Source organism: Manacus candei, unplaced genomic scaffold, assembly GCF_025592945.1.
Source record: "Manacus candei isolate 608988 ecotype Guabito, Panama unplaced genomic scaffold, ASM2559294v1 h1tg000062l, whole genome shotgun sequence".
In the NCBI taxonomy this organism is placed as follows: Eukaryota; Metazoa; Chordata; class Aves; order Passeriformes; family Pipridae; genus Manacus; species Manacus candei.
In genome coordinates, this window is record NW_026138110.1 from 3,247,187 (window position 1) to 3,261,416 (window position 14,230).

The window sequence follows — 14,230 nt, forward strand, 5'->3', positions numbered from 1 at the left end:
GGAGACTAGACTTGAATCACCACTAGACAAGTGCATTCAGTGCTGCTCTGGAGTAATTCAGAGACATTTTTTCCCTGTGGTGAAATATTTTGAAATCCCTCATTTTTGTCTGAATGGCAAATGCCAAAACCTCAGTGTTTTTCATGAGGAGGAATTCTTGTCTTCTGGCCAGCTCAGTTAGCTTCCCAGCAAGAACTGGGAAGTTAAGGCTGTGGCAAAGGGAGGATTTCCACATTCATGTGGAAGTAGACAGCAGTTGCTTTCTGTTCTTTGACCTCCTGTAGTACTGAGGTATCAGACATTAGAATCACGACACTGTACAGAAAGTTATTGAATCAACTAATTCCTCAGGGTTTTGACCATTATCTCTGTCTAATTTTTCTCTTAAGATGGTTTAGTTAAGCTTAGACATTTATCATCCAACTAAAGATCATGTCAGGAAATTTTCTCATCATCTATCAAGTACTCCCTGCTAACTTGTTCAAAAGAGTAAAAAAAAAGAAAAAAAAAGGCCAAATGATCCATTCTCTCAATTCCATGCTGGAGTGGATTTCCTTTCTTGATCACAGTACACATTGCCATGGTCTCACCTGTCACCCATAATCTGAGTTCAGACTTCAGCTTGACCTAGCTTGTGCTGTACCTTTTGCTGATTCTGTTTTACATTAACTCAAAGACAGGGCAGTTTTTTAAATCCAGCTAGAATATTTGACTGGGCTTTTCCTCATGTCTTGTCTGTGACAACTACAGTCCTCCCTTGTGCAGCTCCCCCAGAGTGTGGTTGCCATTATACTCCTAGGACATAGTTTTGAGTACATCCCCCTTCCTTCAACATCCTGCTTGTCCTCAATCTGAAGGTGCTTCCTTTCCCCTCTAGTCAGTCTTGTGATATCTCCATCCAGTCCATAACTCCAGGCCCTAATGCCGAGCTCATTTTATCCAACAAACTCATCTCAACTCTCCGACTGAGAGTGTAGGGACTGGATATTCAGCTTGGTACTTCAGGCCATGCAGATCTAGGTCTCAAGCAGTGTGGTTTATTTGACACAGTTTGAAGCCACAACTTTAGCAGCAATTCAGAACATGAAAAATACTTTCCACTGGATTCCCGTGTTTTCGACTTCATCACTTGAATTACAATGATTTCTTGTTGTGCCTGAGCAGAGTCCACAAACTCTGCAATTTACTGCTTCCTGCAACAGTCTGACACAGTCTCCTGTGGGAGAAAAATAAGTTAAACAGAGAACTTTTTCCTCTTAAAGAATTATATTGATCTTGCAGATGCTGAGTTGACTTACAGTGTTTTTCCTTAGAGCACTTGGCTGCAGATTCACTTAAGAGCAAATATAAGAGCCCTATCATCTCATTTCCCCTTAAGCCTAAGCATTATAATCTCTGTCAGTCACTGACATGCAGTTTTTCTTTTAAAGATGAGATATAATAGTATGAAACAGCTCTTCAGTGTTCTCTAAATTCTGTGTCATAATTTCCTAACTATTACTATTTCATTTCTCTCCAAAACCTCTGGTTTATATGCAGCCTGAACTTCAAGTGCAATATATAGAAAATATAAATATTTAAATTTGAGATATGGTTTACACTGTTCTTTCCTGGAGTGTTTTTCCTTGTTTCAGAAACCACATGAGTGTAGCTTAAGTAGCCTACTTGAGAGAGCAAATTCATCATGTGCCTACTTCAAGGCTCTCATGTTGTTTAAGAGCTCGCTAGGCTGTGGTAAATAATCCACAGACCTTCACAGGAGGCAATGCTGACTCACATTCCTTGTGGAAGAGCACAGGCTTGCATCTTTTGGTGTCCTCCTCCTTCTTTTACCCCTTTACATCTAGTTTTCTCTGAGACGGAAAGATGTTTATCTGACACAGACCTTTACAGTCTTATTTCAGCTTGACTGGGCTTCTCAGGGTCAGTTTTCCACGTTCTGCAGCTTGCTGCAATACGTTCTTCCTGCAGACTGGAATCTCAGTTTCCAAAATGAGGATGACTTTTGACATCCCATGTTCTTACACAGCGCGAATCTGTCACCTTTACATCAAGATGTACAAAGATGTATATGTATGTAAAGACGTGTAAAGGATATACAAAAGAGGGGTATGGTCACATGACCATCAGCTTTACTTCAGCCAGGGAGCAGGCAGTGATTTTTCTCTTGTGACAAAATCTAATGGGCATCATCTGATGTGCTGTGACGAGGCAGCACCGCATCAGTAGTGATCAGTATGATTCTGATTTAGTGTTTGAGAATTGACCTTCTGTGCTAGGTAGTGTAAACATGAACTAAAAGAGGCAATTTTGGTCCCAAAGGTGGAGGAATCTGATGTACCAACCTTTTATCTGTTGTTGAGTAGTTGATGTGTGCAGAATGTGTAGCTCAAAGCTAAAATACACTGACAGGACTCTTCCTTTATGGCTCACTGTGGCTCATCATCCAGGGTTACTCCTGTAGTCTCCCAATGGCTTGCTTTTGTTACCAAAGCTAAGGTGATTTTATGCTACTGTCAGTTTTGCCATAATTCACCAAAAACAAGTAACCTTTGCTTTTATTCTGCAGCACTGATGGGGCTGACAGACAATGGCCCTGACGTGCAATTTGTGTTTCCACAGTGAAAGAGACTATATTTAGAGTAAATGATTTTAACTCCCCTTAGTAAATAAAGGGGGAAAAAATTAATCTCTGACACTGCTTTTTACAGGTAATTGATTTTTAAAAATGACTTTGCTACCTCATTTATGGCTAGGAAGCAATAAAACCTCTCCCCCAATTCTGTTCAGAAATTCACCACAGAGATGCTGCAAGCAGAGAGAGCCAGGAAAAGAGTGAGTGTAAAATACTTTTAAAACCAGACATCACATCTCTCTGTAGTGGTGGATAACCGCAATCATTTTCCTTTCCTTCACAGAGCATGAGGGATATTGTACTCATGAGAATTACGCCTCAGCCCTTCAAATGCTACTTACCCTGTTATGCAGCCTAATCAGAGATGATCTTTGCTGGAAGGAGCGAGCTGCAGACAGCCACTGGGCATTGCTGTGGAATGCAGGGGCAAAGGGAAGTCCTGCTTCGTATTTGGCTTTAAAAATTGGATGGCCTACAGGGTGTAATGTGCCTGGCTTGGGCTGTGGCGACACGGAAGTTCATACAGCTGCCCCTTCTCTTGTGCTGGGGTGTTCAGATTGGGCACATGAGTTTTGCAGTTTTCTCTGTGTTGCCTTGTTCCAAGTTACTGGTATAACTGTAACCTTAGAACTGTCTACTTTATGGATGGGCAAATAATGTGATCATTAAAGATGCTGGGGCCAGAGGTTGGCTGATGTTTGTTTAATTGAATCCCATGGCAGAATCTGGAAAATCCTCAGCAGGAGAGGTTGCCATTCAGGGCACATAAGAGTACTGAAATAGGTCAAATAATTTTGAGTATGACATTCCTGAATCTGGTGGAGCTTTAGGGTTTGGTGCACAGTGACTTTAAACCACTTTTTCAATTTCATGATGCTAAACATGCTAAATCTATTCCTGTGCAATGAAACACAAACTCGAGGCCCTAACAGGTGAAATAGCTGCTACTGGATCTGGTATTTTTGAATTATAATAAGCTAGATTCTGTAGTGCTTTAGCATTTTCCTTCACATCCAACTTAAGGGGGGGAAAAAAAAGAAAAAAAAGGTAAAATATAAAGGATGACAATTTCCCCCTCATTTAAAACAATTCTGTTCCTGAATGAGATGGATGGCACAAGTCATTGATGAACATGAACCTAGAACTATGTGCCACTGCTGCTGAGTTTGCATTGCAAGCTGAAAAGGAAACAGATGTTCCTGGTTAGAGAGACGGGAATTTCCCAGTGTGCACATAGTGCCAGTGGGTGCCAGGAAGAGCAGAAGATCTTTAATGCACAGGAGGGATTTAATGACTTAATGAACCTGTTGTACTGAATCAGTGAGAGAGGTTATAGAAAAACATGCTGACTTCTGGCAAGAACTGCTTATTTACCGGACTTCACTTATTTTATGGGCTATGATGGCCATTACTTTCAGGTTATATATGAGGATAATTACCAGAACTTCAGTGAAGTAGCCATCTCTTTGTTTTCCGGGAAAATTTGTGTACATACAGAAAAAAATATTCATTTATATACATGATTTCCCTCAGAATACCCAAAAACCTGAAGATGTATTCTCCCTCCATGTTCTCCATCTTCAAATTTAGTTTCACAACATATTCTGTGGGTTATACCATCCAGAGGGTTAATAATTATAATTGTGAGAAAAAAAATATTCTTTTTCACTGAGACTGTAGGGAGACAGTCTGTTTATTGGCTAGAACAAAGACTTGGCACGCTTATATTATAATACTTTGCCATTATTCACTTTGTTAAAGAAGTGCAAACTATTTTTTTTTTTAGTTTTTCATGTGTCATATATGTTAAGAACTTTGCATTGAAAGGGAAGTAAGTGTACTGGAGACTCTCATAAAACCTGCAGATGCTAATGGAAATGGTGGGTGTGGAAAGGCAAAATTAAACAGCTTACAGGAGTGAAAATGCTGGCTTAGGTATTTAGACTATGATGTTATCCTGCAGTGTAAACTACTTACAGGACAGCAATATGTAACATTTACTATCCAGATCTGAGTATTGTGGGAAGCTATGGCCATTCTTACAGTTATCTACACGGTGAAGACTGAATATAAAACTCTGCAAAGTAGAGGCAAAAGAATTTTCATATGCCATAAAGGCCAGACCCAACTAATCTCCAACAATGTCTTAGCATTAGTAAAGCTGCATATAAAAATGGGTTTGCAATTTTGCACATCCTCCTCTTGTGTAAGGCACAATAGATTCCTCATGTCCGGTCGAGCTGCGACAATTTATGTGTATAGAATTAGAAGGGAATATTATTTTAAAAACATGAAAAGCATGGTTTTCAGAGAAAAGGAAGCAAAAGTTATGTATTACAAAAAACTCAGACATGCCTCAGTTTCAGTTTGAGAAACCTGGCCTATATTCCTTAAGCAGTTTGCAACCACAGGCCAACTTCCAAGGGGAACACCCAGCTCCCCATGGGGAAGGATTTATGATTTTATTCAGGATGTATGAAATGCGATGATTTTGGCTGGAGTTCAGGAAACAGAAGAGGGGGGCAGTGTCTACATGCATTTACACCCCTTTCAGTCTGCTTGTTGTCAATGAAGTTTTAATGACAATGAACAAAGGCAGAACGTGGGCTGCAGAATGGGAGCCGTGTGCTTTGTAAAAATGGCCAAAAAAAAAATAAAAAAGCAAGGAAACAAATTGCCAACCCTTCTGTGAGCAGAAGCTGCTGGTGCTGGCAGAGCTTTGAAAAACAAGGCTGCAGCTGAAAACAACAGCGGATTCCAAGAGCCTCCATTAGGGACCTTTCTTCCAGACCCTGAGTTCTCGTTCTCTCTGACCTACTGAAATGATCTGTTACAATACATTTGTGAACTCAACCTCTGGAAACAGATGAAGTCGGCTGTGTTTCCAAAATTCACGAACGTGCAGTCAAGTAGCTGTATTCCTGGAATATGCAGGAACTTTTCATCCCCTGAGCTGCTGCATGGATGGACATCTATGCATTTTGAGGGAAGCTGTTTGACATGGGATTTTTAAAACCTGAGAAAAGTTCATGGTACCCAGTCAGTTGAAGGAAATTCTTCCCACTGTTCCTTCTCGCTGATAGTTTAGTGTTGTTTAACACGCGGTAATTTTCGTTTAATGAAAGCAGTGTGCGTGGGGAGAATCACTGTCTAAAAGAAGCAGTTGCTGAGCCAGATCCCTGGCTTGCATCCATTGCCCTGCACCACGAGAGCACGAGGGAATTCCTGGGTACCGCTGAGCTGGGGAGCCTGGCCCCACCAGCACCCTCTCGCTGTGCCTTTCCCGGGAGAGCAGGCTGGGGCTGGGCAGAAGGGAGTCTTCAACCATTTGTGAACTCTGACAAGCCCCAACTGCTGAAACAGCCCTTGGGAGGACGTTGCAGCTGAAGACAGTTTTGAACAGTCTGAAGCAGCTCCGTGCAGCTGAGCGGGGTCCCGGCAGGCCCCTGCCTGGGATGGAAAGTCCGGAGACTCTTGCACGTTCTTGTTGCTGCACTCAGGTCTTGCTGCAGGAGGTGGAGACGGAGTATCTGCACTGAAATACACTATCAATAGCTTTGAAAGAGAGACACAGGCTCTGCCTGGTGGGAGTAAGACCCCTGCCTATCATCTAAACATATCTGCTATTTTGTAAGCAAGGCAATAGCTTAATAAAACACTGGAAGTAACAGGTATTGCCTGGGAGGTTGAAAGTGAGAAGTGAACTAGTGAGCTGGCTTCCACCTGGGATCTGCAAGAGCCTTGAGGTCATCAACAAAGATGTCTTGACTTGAAACCGTAAACTTTCTTTGGGATATGCTGTGCACTGGAATAATCAAGTATGGAATGATTTATTAGCAGTTTATGCAGATAGAAGAGTCACTCCAAAGGGAGACAAATTTGCCATTGAAATAGGTTTCTTTGTGATGGAAATAAAAATAAAATGCTTGGCTTGTTACATATCAAGACATAGATTGAAATCTTCTACATGGCCTTGGAGAGAGAGAGAGAGGGTTCATACCCACTACAGACGTATAAACTTAGCTATTGTTAACTTTTTCACAGAGTATCAAACACGTGCATTATGTATCTCCCCACTGGTCAACGAAAAGCTTTCATAGCCTCAAATTAATTAAAAAACAACAACAATGCATCATCATGCCCATATGAAACCAGAAAATCACCACCAGAAATGTTAGCCACAACAAATTAAAAATCTGAGAGTGTCGCCGTACTAAGCTGCTCATGTCTTTCTTCTTCCTCACGTACTGATCTTCCTAAATACACGGTAAAACACTAAAACATAATTACGGAGTAGATACTTGACTGGGAAACTTCCCCTCACCTGTAATATGCATCCAGCTGCTTTGTTAATATTGCAATTCAGATACAATTTAAAATCAGCAAGGAAAGTTATTCCAGAACCTGCACCAGAAGGTCACAAACTCCCCTTGAAAGCACTGATACTTCCTTTTGTTGGCTCTTATGTATCTGATTACAAATTACTAAATCCTCCTGCTATTTGAGAACTTTTAGATTCTAATCAGTACTTTGATGAATGTACAGCACAATAATGCAGATGAGTGATGTCACCCTTTAAACATACAGCAGCATGCATGGACGTAAAGCCAGAGAAACCATTCAAAAGCTCTGGGACCTCTGTGATCTGGGATCTCCCTTTGTAATCCATCCTGACTGTAAATTATTGCCTAACAACTTGACATTGTTAAAATCTAATTAAACATTGAAAAAAAAAATCACAAAAATACAAAATGTTCTGCTTAAATTGTAAAGAGTTGCCTTTATGTTGATATAATAGAATGAAAATCCGGGATAAGGAAATGTTGCAGATGTTGACTTGAATAAATAAGAAGGAAACATGAGTAAGTTGAACAATGTCAGCAGCATTAAAGATCTTTTCTTTAGCAATTAGGAATTAAGTAACTTCCTAACACTTTGTGCTACAGTATAAGACACTGTTTATTAAATTAAATAGAGATAAATATTACAGAGTTTTTGCATGTAATGAAATGTAAAGTAATGAAAGAAAAACAATGTAGCCAGGTGTCAACAGATGAGCAAAGAAACCTTAAAAGGTAGGATGTTTTCATAAAATATAATGAAACCAAATTGTTGAAGTAGAACTCATAATGTAAGTATAATGTGTCATTTTTCTACTGCAGCTGACATGGTCCTGACCTGTTCTTTTAGTCTGTTTAACACACTTATATTCAGTATTTTCATTGAGTGTGAAAACTCCATAGGATTAGTCTTAGTGAAACTTTGTTAAAAACTGCACTGAGGGGATGTGAGGATGGTGCTAAGAATTTATAAAGGGGAAGAAATGCAGAGATCTGTCTCTCTGATACCCGTTCAACAGCAGCTGGGAAGGGATATTGCCTGTTCAGTTCCACACAGTCTTTATAATTCTTTGCCCGTGTGGTTTTGCATTATGATATCACTATTCTTTTAATGTGGATTAAAAAGGAGTGACCTTGCCTTATTTTAAAACATGCACCATTAAAGTAGGATAATTGGGGAATTTCCTGTAAAAAGAACTTTCCTGTCACCTCACACTATGTCTGGGTAGTTGTGTGTGTCGTTCTTCTGAGACTGCCCAAGGAAAGGAAATGTAAACCAAAGTATATTTTCCTTAAGTTTTCCTATACTTTGCACCGATGTAGTGCAAAGAAACCTCTCTGCAGAGGGGCTGCAACCTGCAAGCAGCTGCCTTTTAATAATCTTCCTCCTTTCCTCTGCCAGGGATTTCTGACACAGGGGCACCTGAAGTACAGGAAAAGGACTTTTTGCAGAAGTTGTTTCTTTCTGTTCTTTCTCTCTCTTAGGTAATCCATGCTGCTGATCAGTTGTAAATGGGATTAAGCAATCTGCTGTGCTTGTATCGAACTGGTGGTTGAAGTAGTGTAAAAATACTAAACCACTTGTGAGTCTACCACCAGAAATGGACAGATATTTGATGATTCTAGCTGTCGTGATAGTTATTCATTCCTTGTATTTTGTTTTCAGCTCAAGAACTATAAACTGACCTCTGCACTCCGCTCTTGGAAATTAAATCTATATCCCTTTATTTTTCTATCCCCATCTTTCTGAGTGTGTATATATACATTTTTACAACTGCAGTTGTCTGTGCTGCTTTATCTGGGAAGCCCCCGGAAAAAATCTAATGCTTTTCTCCACTGAAATAGGTTTTTCTTCCAGTGTCACTTTGATTATGGTGGGGTGCTGTCTTTTCAACACTTAAGCATGTTGTGTCACTACATGGTTAACATTTAAAGCTTCTTTTAGCAGTGAAAGTCAGTCTTACTTAGATACTTGTTCCCTTGTTGATTTTAATATGGGAAGTCACCATCCTTTAACTGGACAAATTTATTTCAAATGAGCTTGAAATGAACATGGGTAGTAGCACTGTATCAGTTCATATCATTCCCCCTCCTTCCTCTTCTTCCATCATGTCTAATACATCTGATGCACTTTGAAAGATCCTGGGCATAAGATAAGCTATTAGAAGTCTCTAGTTGTTTTGAAAGAGATCAGGGAGTCTGAAACACTGGAAGGGGTCACCTTGAATCTGTGTTGAGTATGAGAAAGGCAGGCATGCCAGCCCAGATGGTCTTTCTTTATACTTTTTATGCTATAAAGAGGGGCATTACTGCTGCTTGGAATGAAGGGGTTTTATGATCAAGAGCAGAAGAAAAGGATTTAGAATTGTTAATATACTGCTTGAGTGCTTAGCCATTTATATTTACAGTAATTGCTTCTGGGAAAAAAAAAAAGTCTTTCTCCTGCCAACATGTAGGAAAAATAAAGGCTGATTGAATTAAGTCTGGGAACCAGTTTGATTAGAAACTGAAACAAATCTCCTAGGACTCTAGAAACCTAGTTCATTTGTGGCATTCCTTCCATACTCTAATGGGCTCTAATGCTTGATACCGAATGATAAGAAAAACTTGTTTCTGTAAACAGCTGTTGTGGGTTTGTTAGCTTGGAACCACACTTTGAGAGCTGAATGTAAACCATAAATAAGTGGAAATGCAGGCAAGTGAGATTCTTCCTCCCGATAGGATTGTAACCAATGGTTGTTGTTTCAAAAATGTTCACAGAGAGGTAATAGAATTGCACCTTTCACTTTTGGAAACAGTCATGCTGTGTAAAAGGTCTGCCATGTGTAGTGATGTGTACGCTCTGAGACTTATAGCAGGCACCTGGAGGTACCACAGATCAGCATTTTGGTATTTGCTGTTTACTGAACTACAGCCCAGTGCCATTATGCCGGGATGATGTTGATACTGCTTCAGAACTGGAAGAAATTAAAACATTTCTGTTCTGTGCTCAGGCCTTCAAATACCTGAAAAATCATGACCTTGCTTTCTAACTTTCCCATCACTCATTAAAACTTGTAAGGGGCATTTGGAGCTCTTCACCTTTAGAATTGTTTCGAGAGAAAACTTGAAAATGGGTTTCTTGAGGCACTTTGTGGGGCATAACTTGGGAACCCACAGCAACAAAATCCTTTGGTTGTGAAATGCAGCAGTGAGATTCATTACCCTGCTTTCCTGCTCCTAATCTTTCCAGTCATCACAGTTAAATTTGGTCTGAACTCCTTGGGCCATCCCTGACGTAACCCACAGGCCTGAGACTTGTGAGTCACAGTCCCAGAACAAACTTTGTGGTTTTACATATTTTTAAACAGAAAAATTATTTTTTTCCTTTATTGTTAGTTGGAGAGATCATATTTTTAAAGAGAAGTTGCGTAATACCAAATAAATTTCTCTGTTTTGCAGGTAGCTCTTTGAAAATGACAAATTAACAACTATTATAATTTCATTTAATGTATAATTATCTATTATTTACAGAATAAAGAGTAAATAGTGGAAACAAAGATCATGTCATAACCTGCAGTATGTGAAGTGCTAGAGAAGAGCACTTTTTTATGTGGCCACTTCTTTCATCACTCAGAAATGGTAGGAAAATATTTCTAAAATACAGCATGGACAGGCACTGGATTTCAAACTGAATTTCATGAAGCAGCACAACAACTCATTAACATTGACTTTTAAAAATATTTAAACACCTGTTTTTTGGTATCAGCTAATCATAGCAGAGCCTTGTTAAATGAAATTGTTATTGGATTATTTTTTTAACTTTTGGCATATTATATGTCAGGAATGAACAATGTAGAATTAGCCCACATTTTGGAAAACAGGTTTTCACCCACTTCGGTGTGTGATGGAGTGATATTTGATAATTTTGCAACAGTTGCAAAATGCAATTTTTTGGAGAAAAATATGCAAAGCGTTGAGTGCATAAGGTGTACAGTGGCAGTTTGCATTACACAAATTTTGTGCAAATAAAAATTAAAATACCCCATCTGGCGTAACCTGGAAGTGTAATGCATAGAAACTGTACGTGTTGTTCTGAAAAAACACTTTTATAACCTTGCTTGCTTAGAACAAATTCATCCCGTTCTACCAGGATGATACAATGAAGCCAGTCCTATCTTCTTCCTTAGCAACACAAAACTTTTACAAAAAAACAAAGAGGTAGTTGGAAGCATTTGAATTACAAATGTTTCCAAATCATTAAAAATACAAATATTAAATTTATTAATGATATTCAAGAAGTAGATGCAATAAAAAGTTGATGAATTAACAGATTCAGATGAAGGTTATGTGACATTTACCAGACATCTTGATGACCAGACCCTGTGGACCAGATGGGAGGGTTAAGGAGAAGATGGTGATACAAAGCTGATGTTTCAATACATTCTTGCACATTTTCTGTGGTTTCTGTTTTGTTTGGTTGTATTTGATGGGATCTGCTGGATGGCTCCACACTCACTTGGACACTGCGCCCAGTGCATTCCTGGGTGCACTTATGATTTCATGGCTGTTGGTTAAAACCTGTAGAATAATACCCCATCTCCTTGAAAGAGCCCAAATAATTTTTAAAAGGTTTTGTGGACATGATTTCAGTCTCAGCCTTAGGAAAAAGAAAGGATTCATTTAACACTGGAGATTGAGGGGTTAAAAAGGAGGCTGAGAAAAAGATGGACAAGAAGGCAGTGGAAAGGTAGGAAAGAGAAAGTGGCAGAAAGCATCAGGTTTAGATATATGAAAAAATGAGCATAAATGGAAAAAACAATGCAGTAAAGACATATTGTTTTTCTTTGCTTTAAATGCCTGTTAAGCAGAGCAGTCAACAGGCAGACAATTATACCACCAGGCACTTTAGATTACATTAGGGTGCAAGGCAAGCTTTGCTCTCCATGGTTCATGATATCCTTTGAACTCTCTGAAAGGATAAATGATATAATTTGTGATGTGACTCATACAGGAAAGCAGATAATCAGTGGTGTGCCATAATACAAGTGAGAAAAAGACAAAATAACAGTCAAAGAGTGCTTACATTGTGTTCCTTTTATCTTCTGATATTGTTTATCATCTTAGTATTATCATTATTATTTGCTAATGTTATCATATCACCTAATGACAAAAATTCAAGGCTTGGAGCCAGCAGGCCAGACAAAACATCCTAATGCTCATGGCAGTTTCTTCCTTTGTTGGTTATTAAACTGTTTCTGTGAATGAAAATAATGATAACAACAAGGAGAAATGTACACCACGCTGGGACCAATTTCCTGCCACACCATGAGTGGTGCCAATAAACTGCCTTCTGCAGCTGAAATGATGCTCCTGGTTGGAGGGAACCTGAATGAGGACTGACAAGTGTGGCAGGAGTGACCTGAATTGTGCTGTTAGCACTGAGAAGACAGATGCCTGATTTAGTTCTTCTGGCTGCACAGCTTCCTACTGAAAAATTGAGAGTGAAGAAAATAGGTCTGGCAGGGCTGGGAGGTGTTCCGAGAGAGGTTTCAGTACTGACTTTCTGTGGGGATATCGGTTTTGTAGCAAAGAGAAAAACTTCCTAGCTTACCATCTGTATCTGTGCTTTGCTTCCTGTGTTTTTATTTATTAAATTAAGCAAAAGGGCACCAGAGCAAACCCCAGATGAAAATGAAGTGCCCTGTTTTTTTCAAGAAATGCATAATAATTCAAAACCAGGCTATCATCCACAGTTTTATGGAGAGCCTTGAGCTATCCTATGTGTCATATTTTTCTAAAGCCCTCTTGTTAATAGTTCTGTAGGCAGACTTGAGTGCTCCAAGAATTAGCTAATGTTACACCAGTAAAAATGTCCCTTGGAAAAGACAGATATAAGGAACATTTCTACTGGGGATTGCATTTGGTCATGTTTTTTCCATTAGATCATGCTTCTGTGGAGTTCCTCGGCTCTTATTGGAAGATCCTGCTGGTTCTTGGACTGTGATGCAGAATGTCCCTTACGTTCATTAGTAGCTTATGTTGGAAGCAGAGGGCTTCTGAGCCCTTCAGCTGTAATTCAACAACATTAGTCTTAGGCAGGAAAGTGAAAATTTATTTACTGAAAGTAAAATATTTGTTTTGGCCAAAATGCAATTTTTGGCACTAGTACTGACGTCTTTTAGGTCAAATTTTGGTAGTAGGCTTGTAAGCCTGGGATTACAAACATAGGAGAATGTAATAAAAATTTGGTCCTGTCTCATTCCTCTTGGTGTAAATCCAGAGTATTTTACTGAAATCTATTGCCATCTGACTAAACTTTCTGTTTCTAGGGTCTGCCAGTGTACACAGCATTTGGTGTTACTAGCCCAGAGTATGTGGATTTTTAGATTTTCTCATTATTATAGAAAGCAAAAAAAAAAAAAAAAAAAATAGCCAATCCACTTTATAAGTAACCAGGTAACATAAACTCGTGTTACTGATGTGACAATTATCTGATTTAGTAATTATGATTAATGGTAGCAAAAATAATGCAAAAATGACCTCCTGAGGGAAGTGAGTATTACTGTCCCTTTTGTGCAGACAAACTGAATCCAAGAGGTTAAATAGGCTGTGTAGCACTTCCACATAAGATGGAAATGAAAGATGTGCAGACTAATGATGAATTGTGCTATTTGTGAACTTTTAGATTAAACTTCACTGTGCTTATACTTTACAACTTGTGGAAGTAATCAAACCAAGACTGAGTCCTTCACATCCCTACAATATAAAGCTCCTCTATGTGCCTCACAGATTAGTTTAGCAAACAACCTTCACTTCATTGCTCTAAAAAAAAAATTAAATCTCTCTTTGTATGTAATGGAATTTTTTTCCTTTGTTTTCTAGGATCTTCATGCTTCCAAGAGGACAGCTGTTCCCAAGAACCATACAGTTCCTGTAAATTTGTCCTTATATCTTGCCTTTGACAGCTCAGAGAAGATATTAATGGTAAGTTTGGAGTCCCTAACAGTTGTCTCTGTGTTTTCCAGGAGACTGTGTAGGCAATCAGTGCTGATATTTCACACAGTGGTCACCTACTGGAGAGGTGTGACTATCTGGGGATGCTGGGCCACGCAGAGCTCTTGTCACTCTGCAGAACTGGCGCTCTCATCCAGAGAATTAACACAAATTTTACTTGCTCCAAAGTTTCACTTCCCTTTTGAGTGTCTCAGAATTTCCAGCTTTGATTCCCTAAATTGAGACTTTGGAAATGAGAATCAGATACTTAGACTTAATA

General features: G+C 39.2%; 1 long non-coding RNA gene across 1 annotated transcript in view; it reads left to right on the plus strand.

Moving 5' to 3' along the window:
* Nucleotides 1-14,230, plus strand: part of LOC127478762 (uncharacterized) — a 237,216-nt gene that overhangs the window by 102,190 nt on the left and 120,796 nt on the right. Inside the window, exon 3 of the long non-coding RNA XR_007907333.1 lies at nucleotides 13,840-13,941. This is a non-coding gene — a long non-coding RNA (uncharacterized LOC127478762). The remainder of the gene's footprint in view (nucleotides 1-13,839; nucleotides 13,942-14,230) is intronic.